General features: G+C 34.9%; 1 long non-coding RNA gene across 1 annotated transcript; it reads left to right on the top strand.

Annotated features, from left to right (window-relative positions):
• The first annotated feature begins 3,306 nt into the window (after window positions 1–3,306).
• On the top strand, window positions 3,307–4,272 carry LOC146937770 (uncharacterized). Its single transcript, XR_015033319.1, has 3 exons — window positions 3,307–3,887; window positions 3,974–4,061; window positions 4,144–4,272. It is a non-coding gene; the product is annotated as an uncharacterized LOC146937770 (long non-coding RNA).
• The last annotated feature ends 12,724 nt before the right edge of the window (window positions 4,273–16,996 follow it).

The following is a 16,996-nucleotide window of genomic DNA, read 5'->3' as shown; positions in this document are numbered from 1 at the left end:
CGTGGAACATCTCGGTGATTTCCCTGACAACGTGGAAATCACCCCCTACTCATGCACTGGGAGCAGTTCCCCTCTGCGAACGTCATCACGGGAGGAACACTGGACATCTCCATGGGAAGCATGATAACACACAAAATACATTGTATAAATAGTTTAATTTTTATTTATTTTAGCGTCGTTCATTGTGTTTTGCATGTCTTCTGGCTAGTATTTTGTTATGTTTCAGGTAACGAGGGTGTCAAAAGTAAAAGAATCAAGAAGGAGGTGAAAAGAGCAACTTAAGCTAGTACAGTCAGCCCATCACCATGGCTAATGACATCATGCTGATGTCACACCCAATTGAGATCAAGCCAAGAAAGAGGCAAAAGTTATTATGCATAAGGAGATCCTTATGCACCGTGCATAATTGCTTTCTACACCCAACATAATTGCTTTCTACACCCCAAGTGAAAAGAATTATTTGGGTCCACTATAAAATCTATTTATTTGTGGGCCTAATAAAGCCCCATATTATAATTTTTTTCTTAACAATTTATTTATGCAAAATAGCTTATTCGAAATAGTTTATTTACGCAAAACAACTTATTAGAATGATTTTTTAAAAACCGCTTATTCAAAACAACTTATTTATGCAAAACAGCTTATTCGAAACAACTTATTAGGATCACTTTTTTTAAAACCGCTTATTCAAAACAGCTTCTTTATGCAAACCAGCTTATTTGTTCAAAACAGCTTATTCAAAACAGCTTATTTATACAAAACAGCTTATTCCGATTTCATTTTAAAAAACAACTTATTCAAAACAACTTATTTATGCAAAACAACATATTTATGCAAAACAACTTATTCAAAACAGCTTATTTATGCAAAACAGCTTAGTCGAAACAACTTATTTATACAAAACAGCTTATTTGTGCAAAACAACTTCTTTATACAAAATAGCTTATTTGTGCAAAACAGCTTATTCAAAACAGCTTATTTATACAAAACAACTTATTCCAATTTCATTTTGAAAAACAACTTATTTATGCAAAACAACTTATTCAAAACAACTTATTTATGCAAAACAACTTATTTGAAACAACTTATTTATACAAAAGAGCTTATTTGTGCAAAACAGCTTATTCAAAACAACTTATTTATACAAAACAGCTTATTTGTGCAAAACAATTTATTCAAAACAACTTATTTATAAAAAACAGCTTATTCCAATTAATTTTAAAAACCAACTTATTCAAAATAGCTTATTTATGCAAAACAGCTTATTCGAAACAACTTATTAGGATCACTTATTTTAAAAACGCTTATTCAAAACAGCTTATTTATGCAAAACAGCTTATTTGTTCAAAACAGCTTATTCAAAACAGCTTATTTATACAAAACAGCTTATTCCGATTTCATTTTAAAAAACAACTTATTCAAAACAACTTATTTATGCAAAACAACATATTTATGCAAAACAACGTATTCAAAACAGCTTATTTATGCAAAACAGCTTATTCGAAACAACTTATTTATACAAAATAGCTTATTTGTGCAAAACAACTTATTCAAAACAACTTATTTATACAAAATAGCTTATTTGTGCAAAACAGCTTATTCAAAACAGCTTATTTATACAAAACAGCTTATTCCAATTTCATTTTAAGAAACAACTTATTCAAAACAACTTATTTATGCAAAACAACATATTTATGCAAAACAACTTATTCAAAACAGCTTATTTATGCAAAACAGCTTATTTGAAACAACTTATTTATACAAAAGAGCTTATTTGTGCTAAACAGCTTATTCAAAACAACTTATTTATACAAAACAGCTTATTTGTGCAAAACAGCTTATTCAAAACAACTTATTTATACAAAACAACTTATTCTGATTAATTTTAAAAATCAACTTATTCAAAATAGCTTATTTATGCAAAACAGCTTATTCGAAACAACTTATTAGGATCATTTTTTTTAAAACCGCTTATTCAAAACAGCTTATTTATGCAAAACAGCTTATTTGTTCAAAACAGCCTTATCAAAAGAGCTTATTTATACAAAACAGCTTATTCCGATTTCATTTTAAAAAACAACTTATTCAAAACAACTTATTTTTGCAAATCAACATATTTATGCAAAAAGAACTTATTCAAAACAGCTTATTTATGCAAAACAGCTTATTCGAAACAACTTATTTATGCAAAACAGCTTATTCAAAACAACCTATTTATACAAAACAGCTTATTTGTGCAAAACAGCTTATTCAAAACAGCTTATTTATACAAAACAGCTTATTCCAATTTCATTTTAAAAACAACTTATTCAAATTAACTTATTTATGCAAAACAACATATTTATGCAAAACAACTTATTCAATACAGTTTATTTATGCAAAACAGCTTATTCGAAACAACTTATTTATACAAAACAGCGTATTTGTGCAAAACAGCTTATTCAAAACAGCTTATTTATACAAAACAGCTTATTTGTGCAAAACAGCTTATTCAAAACAACTTATTTATACAAAACAGCTTATTCTGATTAATTTTAAAAATCAACTTATTCAAAATAGCTTATTTATGCAAAACAGCTTATTCGAAACAACTTATTAGGATCATTTTTTTTAAAACCGCTTATTCAAAACAGCTTATTTATGCAAAACAGCTTATTTGTTCAAAACAGCCTTATCAAAAGAGCTTATTTATACAAAACAGCTTATTCCGATTTCATTTTAAAAAACAACTTATTCAAAACAACTTATTTTTGCAAATAAACATATTTATGCAAAACAACTTATTCAAAACAGCTTATTTATGCAAAACAGCTTATTCGAAACAACTTATTTATACAAAATAGCTTATTTGTGCAAAACAAATTCAAAACAACTTATTTATACAAAACAGCTTATTTGTGCAAAACAGCTTATTCAAAACAGCTTATTTATACAAAACAACTTATTCCGATTTCATTTTAAAAAACAACTTATTCAAAACAACTTATTTATGCAAAACAACCTATTTATGCAAAACAACTTATTCAAAACAGCTTATTTATGCAAAACAGCTTATTCGAAACAACTTATTTATACAAAAGAGCTTATTTGTGCAAAACAGCTTATTCAAAACAACTTATTTATACAAAACAGCTTATTTGTGCAAAACAGCTTATTCAAAACAGCTTATTTATACAAAACAGCTTATTCCAATTTCATTTTAAAAACAACTTATTCAAAACAACTTATTTATGCAAAACAACATATTTATGCAAAACAACTTATTCAATACAGTTTATTTATGCAAAACAGCTTATTCGAAACAACTTATTTATACAAAACAACGTATTTGTGCAAAACAGCTTATTCAAAACAGCTTATTTATACAAAACTGCATATTCGAAACAACTTATTTATACAAAATAGCTTATTTGTGCAAAACAGCTTATTCAAAACAACTTATTTATACAAAACAACTTATTTGTGCAAAACAGCTATTTTGCACAAAATAAGCTATTTTGCACAAACAGCTTATTCGATTCCTAGGTCGCCGATCCCAAACGGAATTGCAGATCATCCCTATTCTTCTGAGGTATGTGTGTATTGTAATTCGTGACAAGTTTGCGTGATTGTGAATTTGTAGAGATTTCAATTTTGAATTGCGGAACGCTATGCGTGAAATCGTGTAGATTTATAATTATGAAGATGTGGTTACTGATTGCAAATCTCACAGGGTTGTTGTTAAAGGAGAAAAAGCGGATCCATTGAAGGTTCTTGAATGAGTTCAGAGGAAGAGTCATAGACAAGTTGAGCTTCTTTCTCCGATCCCAAAATCACCTTCAGAACAAGAGAAAAAAATTGAAGAGAAAGAGAAACCTAAGCCAGAGGAAGAAAAGAAAGCTGAAGAGGTTAATTAATTATTTTTTTTCTTTTTAAATTTATCTGAATCTGCGATGGATCATTTTTATCATTTTTATTTTATTATATGCTGCAGCCTAAGGTTATGATAGTGATTATGAAAGTTCACATGTATTGTGAAGCTTGTTCACAAGAAATCAAGAGACGCATTGAGAAAATCAAAGGTATGTTACTGTGTTCTGTTTTGATTGAAATTCATATTTTCGTCACTTTTATTTCATTCACTTGTTTTGGTTCAATTCTCAGGTCCCATCCTTTCAGGAATTTGTCAACTGTTACTACCGATGATTTTGTGTTTGAATTCGAATCTTGCTATGATTTTCAATTTTGGATACATATAGATGATGGGTTTGATTGGTTTGGTGATGAAGTTTGCTGGTGATTTTCAAGTTCCTTTGCATTCTTGATTTTTGGAAGAAAAAGGACAACGTTGATTGTGAAAGGACGACGTTGAAGAGGAGGAAAATTGGGAGTAATGAGTTGGAGGGATTAGGGATTGATTTGAATTTGGGAAAATTGATGATGGACTTGGTTTGAGAAATTGTCGAAATCAAATTGGAATTTTTCTGAGAATTGTGACTCTGTTGCTAAGAATTCAAAGTTGGTGCCTGAATCTGATGGTTTTGAAAATGTTCTGTTATGGTTAGAAAATTCCATATGTTTTTTATTTTTGATTGTGATATGCACCATGTTGGATCAAAGAAAACCATTAAGTACATCTAATGGTTTTGGAGTACAACTCACATAAACCATTTCCACAGCAAAATGGTTTTGGAGTACAACTCACAGAAACCATACCCATAGCAAAACCATTAAACAATTAGTTTGGTTTCGTGTAGAACACTATCAAAACCATTAAACCACACTTATGGTTTCAGTAATAGTTTTTATTTAAAATCATTTGTCAACAATAATTTTCACTATTCTTTTATTTTATTTAGCATTTGACAATTATTTTTCTTTCACATACAAGTCTATTAAAACCATTAAAGCGCGATTATATTTAGACAAAGTCAGAAATTCGTTTTACAACGTAAGAAATAAAAGAGAGATGACGAGGCTTTACAAAAAAGTTACTTATTGATTAATTCACATTAGGTTATAAGTGTGTACTATTAAGTGGTTACTTAATAATGATTTAAATGTTTATCACAATTTTTTTATTACAAAACCATTTTCACTGGAATTGGGAAATGATTCGATGTGAAATCTGTTGGTATAAGCTGGATTTCGGATTTGATGAATTATTGAGAATGTTGTGATGAATTGTGTTGTTTATGATCAATCCGGTTCGGATCTGGTGTTAGCATTACTCACGGAAACCATTTTCACTGCAAAATGGTTTTGGAGTCTAACTCACGGAAACCATTTTCACTGCAAAATGGTTTTGGAGTACAACTCACGGAAACCATTTCCACAGCAAAATGGTTTTGAAACCAACTCACAGAAACCATAGCCATAGCAAAACCATTAGACAATTATTTTGGTTTCTCATAGAAGACTATCAAAACCATTAAACCATAATTATGGTTTCAAGAATAATTTCAGTGTATAACATCTTAATCATTATTCAAAACCATCTAACAATAATAATTTCATTAAATATCATTACGCATTTATCTTGGTTTCACATACATGATTATCAAAACCATTAAACCATAATTATGGTTTCAGTAATAATTTCAGTGTATAACATGTTAAACAACGTTCCAGTAAAGAAACTCATAATCCATACTCATTTCTCTCTCTAACTCATAAAAAGCTTATTCAAAACAGCTTATTTTGTGCAAAATAGCTGTTTTGCACAAACAAGCTGTTTTGTATAAATAAGTTGTTTTCAATAAGCTGTTTTGCACAAATAAGCTATTTTATATAAATAAGTTGTTTCGAATAAGCTGTTTTGTATAAATAAGCTGTTTTGAATAAGTTGTTTTGCACAAATAAGCTGTTTTGTATAAATAGGTTGTTTTGAATAAGCTGTTTTGCACAAATAAGCTATTTTGTATAAATAAGTTGTTTCGAATAAGCTGTTTTGCATAAATAAGCTGTTTTGAATAAGTTGTTTTGCATAAATATGTTGTTTTGCATATATAAGTTGTTTTGAATAAGTTGTTTTTTAAAATGAAATCGGAATAAGCTGTTTTGTATAAATAAGCTGTTTTCCACAAATAAGCTGTTTTGTATAAATAAGTTGTTTTGAATAAGCTGTTTTGCACAAATAAGCTATTTTGTATAAATAAGTTGTTTCGAATAAGCTGTTTTGCATAAATAAGCTGTTTTGAATAAGTTGTTTTGCGTAAATATGTTGTTTTGCATATATAAGTTGTTTTGAATAAGTTGTTTTTTAAAATGAAATCAAAATAAGCTGTTTTGTATAAATAAGCTGTTTTGCACAAATAAGCTGTTTTGTATAAATAAGTTGTTTTGATTAAGCTGTTTTGCATAAATAAGCTGTTTTGAATAAGTTGTTTTGCATAAATATGTTGTTTTGCATATATAAGTTGTTTTGAATAAGTTGTTTTTTAAAATGAAATCGGAATAATCTGTTTTGTATAAATAAGTTGTTTTGAATAAGCTGTTTTGCACAAATAAGCTATTTTGTATAAATAAGTTGTTTCGAATAAGCTGTTTTAAATAAATAAGGTGTTTTGAATAAGTTGTTTTGCATAAATTTGTTGTTTTGCATAAATAAGTTGTTTTGAATAAGTTGTTTTTTAAAATGAAATCGGAATAAGTTGTTTTGTATAAATAAGCTGTTTTGAATAAGCTGTTTCGCACAAATAAGTTGTTTTGTATAAATAAGTTGTTTTGAATAAGCTGTTTTGCACAAATAAGCTGTATTGTGTAAATAAGTTGTTTCGAATAAGCTGTTTTGCATAAATAAGCTGTTTTGAATAAGTTGTTTTGCATAAATATGTTATTTTGCATAAATAAGTTGTTTTGAATAAGTTGTTTTTTTAAAATGAAATCGGAATAAGTTGTTTTGTATAAATAAGCTGTTTTGCACAAATAAGCTGTTTTGTATAAATAAGTTGTTTCGAATAAGCTGTTTTGCATAAATAAGCTGTTTTGAATAAGTTGTTTTGCATAAATATGTTGTTTTGCATAAATAAGTTGTTTTGTATAAGTTGTTTTTTAAAATGAAATCGGAATAAGCTGTTTTGTATAAACAAGCTGTTTTGCACAAATAAGTTGTTTTGCATAAATAAGTTGTTTTGAATAAGCGGTTTTAAAAAAAGTGATCCTAATAAGTTGTTTCGAATAAGCTGTTTTGCATAAATAAGCTGTTTTGAATAAGTTGCTTTTTAAAATGAGATCGGAATAAGCTGTTTTGCATAAATAAGTTGTTTTGAATAAGCGGTTTTTAAAAAATCATTCTAATAAGTTGTTTTGCATAAATAAACTATTTCGAATAAACTATTTTGCATAAATAAATTGTTAAGAAAAAAATTATAATATGGGACTTTAATTTAGTGGGCTTGGTGGGAACTTTTTTAAGTGGGCTTTGAAATTTGGGGCTCTATTGACACCTCTACTTATTAGAATTAAGCTTTCACTTGAGGTGTAGAAAGCAATTATGTTGGGTGTAGAAAGCAATTATGCACGGTGCATAAGGATCTCCTTATGCACCATAACCACACCCCAAGAAAGAACGCGTTCAGCAACAACGCTTCCGAGTCTCTCTGCAGAATTATCAGATTGAATCCTAATCTTCACTCCACAACTTTAGGCTCAAGCAAAGATGATTTGGTTGCAATTTCAGAGCTATAAAAGGAGATTCTACTCATCAGAGAAGGGTTGGACGTTGTTTTAGTTTTAGTTTTATGATTCAACACTAGTTTTTCAGTTTTATTATTTCTTTTGAAACTTTTGGCTACGAGAGAGAGAGATAAGAATTCTATTCTGAAGCATGTTTTCTTTGAAATCGAAAGCTTAGTTTTCTTTAGCATACCCTTCTTTTCAATGAAAGTCACCGTGCCTTTAAATTCTTAATTTTATCCCAATTCCCTTAATTTCAAGTGTTGCTACCTATTATTTTTATTAATTCCAATTGAGTTGCTGTTTTGCACATCTGTTCTGATACGTGTTTCAATTCCATAAGTTTTCTTGTTGCTGCACCTATTCATTATAATTCATTCAACTTCATATTGCTACTGCCATGTGCTATTCTAATTGAGTTTCATTGCCGGCTGCTATTACTACACATATATTCCAAATCCATCTGGCTGCCGTATTCAATTGTTGCTGCTGTTTTATTGTTTTGTCCCGTATTCCATACCTATAATTAGACCATGTTGCATGTGGCTCTTCTGTTTCAATCCTAATCTCTTTGAATTGCTAGTTTAATTTGCTTTAATTAAAGTTCATGTTGTTGCTTCTGTTAGGTGCTGCTGCTACCAATTCAATCAACTTTGATTGAATTGCTTTGGTACGCTGTACTACTTTCTTTTATTTTTGCAGGTTATTTCTTTGATGTCGATTTAAAGGATGGGAGATTGCTGTAGTGGTCATTGTCGCAGCTTCACTTTCACTTATTTTTAAGTTGCCATCTGATAACGCGTTTGGTTCCTTCATTATTTATTTGCTTTCTATTTAGTATGAATTCAGCTGAAGTAAATTTAGTGTCTAATTTACTTTTGTCTGAGTAGTCTAACTTGAGACCAAAACGAAAGGACCGTCATACCGACGGAACTCATGTAAATTACGCACCTTTTTAGTGTAACGAGAATTTAAACAATTGTTTTGAAAAATTCTGTTTTATAATTTTTGAAAATCTACTACGAAAGTAGAGATACCGAGATATCATTTACGCATCGAAAGAGCGAAAACGATATCCAACGTAGAAAAATATCAAGTTTTTAATAGAAAAGGTTAAAGCGAAAGCATTTCTTTTCTTTTAATTAAGAGTTTATTGAATTTAGAAAAAAAAATAGAATTTTTAGGCCTGGAATTATACGCTACGAAAGTAGGTTGTTACGCGTCTAAAAATTTCGACAACGTGTTGCGAAAGCAAACATTGTCTCTTGTTCAATAAATTCTACAAGAAGCTTTAATTCTCTCGTTACCATTTAACTAGCCCAATAATTTACTTGAGTTACGGAAGTCGACGGAAACCGTCGTTTTGGTCTCTGTGGATACGACATCCCTTTTTATACTAAAACGACACAGCCAAGCATTTGCGGCCCTATCAAAGCATGAAGAGAAAGTTCGAAGAACTCATGAGCGTCAACTTGCTGGTCCCCTCCAACCACAGAGGAAGACCACCTTTTCCTGGTGGAGCTTCAAATTCTGCCATTCCTTTGCTCGTGCGAGCATCATTGGCCAACGCAGACGTCCGTCGAGTCCTGATTGACACAGGGGCCTCGTGCGACATCATGTACACCATCCTGTTCAAAACTCTTCAATTGACGGAGAAAAGCCTTTCTCCTTACGTTGGAAATGAACTCTACGACTTCAACGGCTCGTCTACTCAGCCATGGGGCTACGCAGAACTACTGGTCACCTTCGGCGAAAAGGAGGCCAAGAAACAATAAAGATCCCGTTCCTGGTGATCGACTGCCCTTCTCTCTATAATTGCATCATAGGGAGAACCGGGCTCGCCTAACTGGGTGCTGCATGTTCAACCGCTCATCTGAAGTTGAAATACCATGCAAAGGAGGGCGTCATCGCCTCTCTCAATGGAGACATCCAAGCTGCAAGGAGATGTTTCCTCCAGGCTAATAAATCCCAGAACTCGGTTTCCCAATCCAGCAAGCCTGCTGAGGACAAAAGGAAAGCTGCTGTGAGCATTCTGGATGCCAACTTGGTCGAACTTGATCCCAGGTTCACCAAGGAAGACCTTAAGGAACAAAAGAGGGAAAAGAAGGATCCGCTAAACGCGAAACTTCTTAGACCCATTCCTGACGGTGAATTCGAGCTGGTCCCTTTCGGGAACGACCCCTCGAAAAACTTCAAGATCGGCAAGGATCTTCCTGAACTTGTCAAAGCACAACTGATCGCCTGCGTCAGGGAGAACGCAGATCTATTCGCGTAGAGTGCGGCCGGTATGCCTGGAATCGACCCCAGTGTCGCTTGTCTCCAGCTGACAGTAGATCCCGGTGTAAGCGTTGTAGCTCAGCGACGTAGGAAGCAGTCTCCTGAAAAATCAGAGGCTGCAGAAAAAGCTGTAAAAGACCTCCTCGAGGCAAATTTCATTTCTGAGGCCAAATACACTACATGGCTCTCCAATGTTGTACTTGTCAAGAAATCTAATGGAAAATGGTGTATGTGTGTTAACTATACCGATCTTAATAAGGCCTGCCCTAAAGACGCATATCCTCTTCCTAACATCGATAAACTCGTAGATAATTCCTCCGGCTATAAACTTTTATCCTTCATGGATGCCTACTATAGATACAACCAGATACCCATGGCTGAAGAAGATAAAATGAAAACAGCCTTCATAACCGAATCAGGGAACTATTACTACAATGTAATGCCCTTCGGTGTACGAAATGCGGGGCCACTTATCAACGTATGATGAACAAAGTCAATGACAAGGCACTTCTGGGTGACATTCTTGATGTCTACATGGACGACATGATTGTAAAATCCCAACAAGAGGTGGATCATGCCGCTCATCTCAAGAGAGTGTTCGAACAAACTCGGAAGTACAACATGCGGCTCAACCCAGAGAAATGCACCTTTGGAGTTCAAGCGGGTAAATTCCTTGGTTTCTACTTAACAGAAAGAGGAATTGAAGCGAACCCAGATAAATGCCGAGCATTTACTGAGCTTCCAACACCCCACTCCAAGAAGTGCATCCAAACACTCAATGGGATGCTAACTGCCCTATCAAGATTCGTGGCTAAGTCCGCTCAACACGCTCTTCCTTTCTTCAAACTCTTCAAAAGGAAACGAAGTTTGATTGGACAGACGAGTGCGAGAACGCCTTAAAGCATCTCAAAGAAACCCTCTCCGCACAACCAGTGCTCTCACGACCCGACCAAGGTGAAATACTGTACCTATACCTTTATGTTTCCTCTGACGCGGTAAGCGCCGTCGTCATCAGAGAAACGACGGAGGGACAGAAACCAGTTTACTTCACCAGCAAGGCGTTACTAGGGCGTGAGACGAGGTACCAAAGAATCGAAAAGGTGGCTCTCGCCCTCCCCACAGCAGCCCGAAGATTGAGGCAGTACTTTTTAGCTCATACCGTAATAGTTCGAACAGACCAACCCATCAGACAAATCTTGGGTCGCCCCGACGTGGCCTGTCGGATGATGAAGTGGTCACTCGGGCTATCCGAGTTCGACATACACTACGAATCCAGAAAGGCACTAAAGGCGCAGCTGTTCGCTGACTTCCTTGCCAAAATGACTTTCCCGATTAAGGATAACGCATAAGAATGGACCGTCTTTGTAGACGGATCATCCAATTCCAAAGGAACCAGGGTCGGGATAATCATAGAAAACAACAAAGGTATCATTGTCGAAATCTCTCTTGGGTTATCTTTTCCTGTTACCAATAACACTGCAGAGTACGAAGCCTTCATAGCTGGTCTGCGAACCACTCAAGACCTGGGAGCCAAAAAGGTAAAAATATTTACCGATTCTCAGTTGGTAGCTTCCCAGGTCACAGGCGAATTCCAGGTCAAAGTGGAGCACCTCTATTAGAGATATAGAGTGGTTAGCTTAAGAGATTAGCTTAGCATTATAATGTTAGTGATCTTAGTTTAAGCTTAGAGCTAAGTATGTACAACTGGCATATCAATGTAAGCCACTATATATACTATACTCTTCAGTGTAATCAATACAATTCAGATAATAACAAATCCAATTAGATTTCACTTTCTCTCTCTTCTCTCTCTCTATTTTCTCTCTCTTCTAACTGTTTCAAGATCCATCAATGGAGTCTCACAGTTTCTAACATGGTATCATAGAGCTCTTTTTCTGATCCTGAGGCATGGTTTCTTCTACGTCTTCTCCTACATCTTCTCACAACGAAGAGCAACGCGTAACTGCTGCTGCTTCAAAAACGTTCAAACAACGAATCTCTGTTCAACTCGATGATTCGAATTACCTTCGATGGAAACAACAAGTCGAAGGAGTTTTGCGCAGTACGAAGATGGTAATACACGTCGTTTCACCGCAGATTCCACCGGTGTATCTCACCGACGCTGCTCGCGCAGCCAGAACGGAGAATCCGGCGTATACCGAATGGGAAGAACAAGATTCTCTGCTATGTACGTGGATTCTCTCCAAGATCTCACCGTCACTACTCTCGCGCTTTGTTCGATTGCGCCAAGCATGGCAGGTTTGGGAAGAAGTTCATCTCTACTGCTCTACGCAGATGAAGACCAAATCCACACAGCTTCGTTCTGAATTGCGCAACATTTCTAAAGGTTCGCGCACTATTACTGAGTTTATCGCCCGTGTTCGCACTATCTCTGAGTCACTAATGTCTATTGGTGATCCTGTTTCTCACCGTGATTTGATTGAACTTGTTCTTGAGGCTTTACCAGAAGAAGTCAATCCTGTTGTTGTTAGTGTAAACAGTCATGATGTGTTAATTTCTTTGGATGAGCTTGAATCTTAGCTTCTGACTCTTGAAGCAAGAAATGAGAAATTCAAGAAAGCCTTGCTTTCTGATCTTGCATCAGTCAATTTAACTCAGTCCTCTAATCCAGATGATAAGAACGGTTTCAATCAGAATCAGTTTGGTACCTATTCTGATCAAAATTAGAACCCTAATTTCTCTAAAAATCCACCTGGAAACAATCCTTATCAGCAATATAATCCTAATTTTGGTGGTAGATTTGGTCAAAATAGAAGCAGAGGAAATTTCAGAGGAGGTCGTTCTAGAGGACGTGGTGGTGGATGTGCCACTGGCAAAGGATACTTACAGTGTAAGATTTGCTATAAGACTGGTCATGATGCAAGCATTTGCCACTTCCGTCTTGTTGTTCCTCCCAATTTTGAAGGCTATGGTGGTCTTAGTAACTATGGAAATTATGGTGCTCAAAGTAACTATGGAACTCCACCAAATGTATGGATGCAGGGCACTGCTCAAAGGCAACCTTCTGGTTTCTTCCCTAGACCATCCTTTCCATCTCAGTTTGGAAATCAAAGGCCTCAAGCTCCTCAAGCCTTTATTACTGGCAATGAATCAACCAGTTCCAACTCTTTTCCTCAAAATTGGTACCCTAACTCTGGAGCTACTCACCATGTCACACCAGATGCTAATAACTTTATGGATGCTGCATCACTTTCAGGTTCTGACCAAGTCTACATTAGTAATGGTCAAGGTTTGCCCATAAACTCTATTGGTACTATGAGTTTTTCCTCAAACTATCATCCTAATATTACTCTCACCCTCCATAACCTGTTACATGTCCCTTCAACAACTAAAAATCTTGTTAGTGTGAGTCAGTTTGTCAAAGACAATAATGTCTACTTTGAGTTCCACTCTAATGTCTGTTAAGTGAAATATCAGGTTTCTTCTAGGATTCTCTTAAGGGGGCACCTTGGAGCTGATGGCTTGTATCAGTTTGATCACTCCAATATGTCTCCTTCTTCAGCTCACAGCACTTCCAAACCTGCTGTCTACTCTGCTTGGAGTCCAAGCACCTATGTTTCAAGTTCCAAGTCAGCTAGTTTAAGTTCTAATTGTAATAATGATGACGGTTCTAACACTGCATCTAGTAGTAAAGTAGTTTCAAATTTACCTTCATTGTACCTTATCTGGCATCATAGATTGGGCCACCCTCGTTATGAGGTTCTTAGAACTATTCTAAATCTTTGTAATCAACTATTGCCTAATAAAACTTTGTCTGATTTTTGTCCATCTTGTTTTTTGGGTAAATCACATAGATTACCATCTTTTTCCTCAACTGCATCTTACACTAAACCTCTTGAACTCATTTTCTGTGATTTGTGGGGACCTGCCCCTGTAGAATCCTTTGATGGTTTCTCCTATTTTTTAACATGTGTGGATGCCTACTCTCGGTTTACTTGGATTTTTCCACTCAAACTCAAATCTCACACCTTACAAACCTTTGTAAACTTTAAAAGAATGGCTGAATTGCAATACAACTCCTCCATCAAGTCTGTCCAAACTGATGGAGGTGGTGAATTTCGCCCTTTTACAAAAATTTTGTCTCAGTTTGGTATCAATCATAGACTAACCTATCCACACACTCATCATCAAAATGGTTTTGTTGAAAGAAAGCATAGGCACATTGTGGAAACTGGTCTAACCCTTCTAGCTCATGCTTAACTACCCTTACACTTTTGGGACCATGCTTTTCTTACTGCCACCTATCTCATCAATAGAATGCCTTCTCCTACTTTGGCCAACAAATCACCCTTTTTCCTATTACATCTTCAATTCCCTGATTACAAGTCCCTTAAGAGTTTTGGTTGTGCCTGTTTTCCCTTCACTAGACCTTACAACTCACAGAAAATGAATTTTCACTCAACAGAATGTTTATTTCTAGGTTACTCACTAAATCATAAAGGCTATAAATGTCTGGACTCCACAGGAAAAATATTCATATCCAAAGATGTTATTTTCAATGAGATAAAATTTCCCTATACTACGTTGTTTGCCACTAATTAGACTACTTCTCTGTCACATGATGTTTCCACTTCACCAACCTCCTTTCCTCTTTTTACTTCCTCTACTGTCTCATCTTCCTCTACTACACCACCTAATTTGAGTCATTCTAACACTCCTCATCCCTCATTTGATTCTACTTCCAGTCACAATAATAATTCACCTATCAGGTCTCACTCTTCACCTATAACTCACACTCAACAAACTCCTGAAACTCATCACAATCACCCCTCTTCAGGTTCAGACACTTCTGCACCTGTTTATAATCCTACTCCCATTACTGTCATCTCTCCTTCTCCTTCTGCCTCAACTCAGGCTATAGAGTCTCCTACTTCTGTCTCTTCCTCTGTCCCTCCTCAACCTCCTCCTCACCGTATACATCCTCACAATAATCACTCCATGGCAACCAGGGGAAAACATGGGATTGTACAGAAGAGATTACATCCCACTCTTCTGTTGACACAATGATGAGTCCAATATTCCAAAAATGGTCATTTTTCCCCCAAACTCACGAAATTGCTTGATCCAATATTCCAAAAATGTTCATTTTTCCCCCAAACTCACGAAATTGCTTGATAATGTGATTCAAAAATGCATTAAACAGAATGGAAAGTGGTTATTTGGGTTAAAATATGCAAATGGCAGAATTTTGACCCAAACAGATTTTGTGGATAAAATGGAGAAATGGAATAGAAAGAAAGGGACGCCACACTCTCTAATCCAAGAAAGTGATATGTCTATGGGATTAAGGATCACCACAAGAAAGGATTCTTGATATGATCAAAATTGGTCCAATCCAGAACCAAAGAGCAATTGCTCAAAAACACACATAGTGTAGTTTAATGTGTGGCAGCACCACTTCCTTCTTTCCTTTCATGTCATGTGCTATTTTTCTTCCTCCCATTAATGTTCTTGATTTCTTTTCACTATACTTTATTCAGCATATTATTTTCTTTCTAAAGTAAAGCAAGTACGCCATTTAAAGCTTATGAAAGCTTTAAAATGGATAAAACACACTAGAAATTTAAACTTAGTGTTTTTGGCCAGAATTGGTCCCTTACACTTTTATTACAACAAAAAATAAAAAACATCAAAATGGGCAGCAAGCAAGCCCTCCCTCCATTCCATTGTGGCCCTCATCATACTCCCCCTCTTCGAAAGAATTCTCCTCGAATTTGGAAGCTATACAACCTCCAGGTTCAAACACAATTCTTTCAAATTTTTGTGGTACCTTCTTTGGGAATACATCTTCACATTCCTGCAAGAGAAATTTAGTACAACTTGGAAAATTTTGAGTGTTAGTCAACAAAGCCACCTTTTTGCAAAGTAGTAAATATAGGGGCTGTTTGTTCATGACTATTTCTTGAGACTCTCCTTTTTTTTCAAACAAACTATCTTTTCTTTTGATTTTTCTTTTTCTTTTTCTCTTTTTTCTTGCTCATATTTTTCTTTCATTTTCTTTTGATCATCTCTAACCTCACTAGGACTCAATGGTGCAAGAATAATCTTTTGACCAGAATGCATAAAAGAGTACTTGTTGGTTCGGCCATCGTGAAGAACACTTCTATCAAACTGCCAAGGTCTCCCTAACAACAAATGACTAGCCTCCATTGGTACTACATCACACAAAACAGCATCTTCATACTTACCAATTTTAAAATAAACCTCTACTTGTTTATCACAAAGCATTTCTACATGTTCATTAAGCCATTGAAGTTTGTAAGGCCTTGGGTGAGGTTTTGTTTCTAATTCCAATTTAGACACCAAACGTGTACTAGCAACATTAGTACAGCTACCTCCATCAATAATTAAAGAGCATACCTTCCCTTGAACAAGGCATCTTGTGTGGAAAAGAGTTTCCCTTTGATTTGATTCCTCCTCCTTAGCTTGATTTCCCAAAAACCTCCTAATCATGAAAAAGTCTCCACTTGGTATTTCTTCAGCCTCCTCTTCAACATACCCATCATGATTCTCTACCTCAACGTGTTCATTCTCCTCAATCATCATAGTTCTCTTTGTTGGACATTGAGAAGCTATGTGACCTTGACCTTGACATTTTAAACACTTAACACTTTTGTTAGTAGAAGTACTTTGAGAAGGGTTTGTTTGTATACCTTTAGGATCAGCCATGGACTCCTTTGGAATTGATGACGAGGCTCCCTCCTTCTCCATTTTATCCTTCCAACTTGAAGAGTTAGAAGAAGAAATGTTTCTTCTAACTTGGCCTTTTCTTTTGAGTTGTTGTTCCACTTTGATAGCTTGATGTACCAAGTCATCCATTTCAACATAGTGATGAAGTTCAACAATGTCACTAATGTCATGATTTAGACCATGAAGAAATCTGGCCATGGTTGCTTCATTGTCTTCCTCCACATTAGCTCTAATTTTTGCAATCTCCATCTCCTTGAAATATTCTTGAACACTTTTCGAACCTTGAGTAAGTCTTTGCAATTTGTTATGCAAGTCTCTATGGTAATAGGAAGGCACAAACCGTCTCCTCATG

The sequence above is a fragment of the Medicago sativa genome, chromosome 3 (assembly GCF_051527215.1).
Source record: "Medicago sativa cultivar Bolivia chromosome 3, Bolivia_mono, whole genome shotgun sequence".
Classification (NCBI taxonomy): Eukaryota; Viridiplantae; Streptophyta; class Magnoliopsida; order Fabales; family Fabaceae; genus Medicago; species Medicago sativa.
Note: the sequence above shows the minus strand (reverse complement) of the source record. Positions and strands in the feature narration are given on the sequence as shown.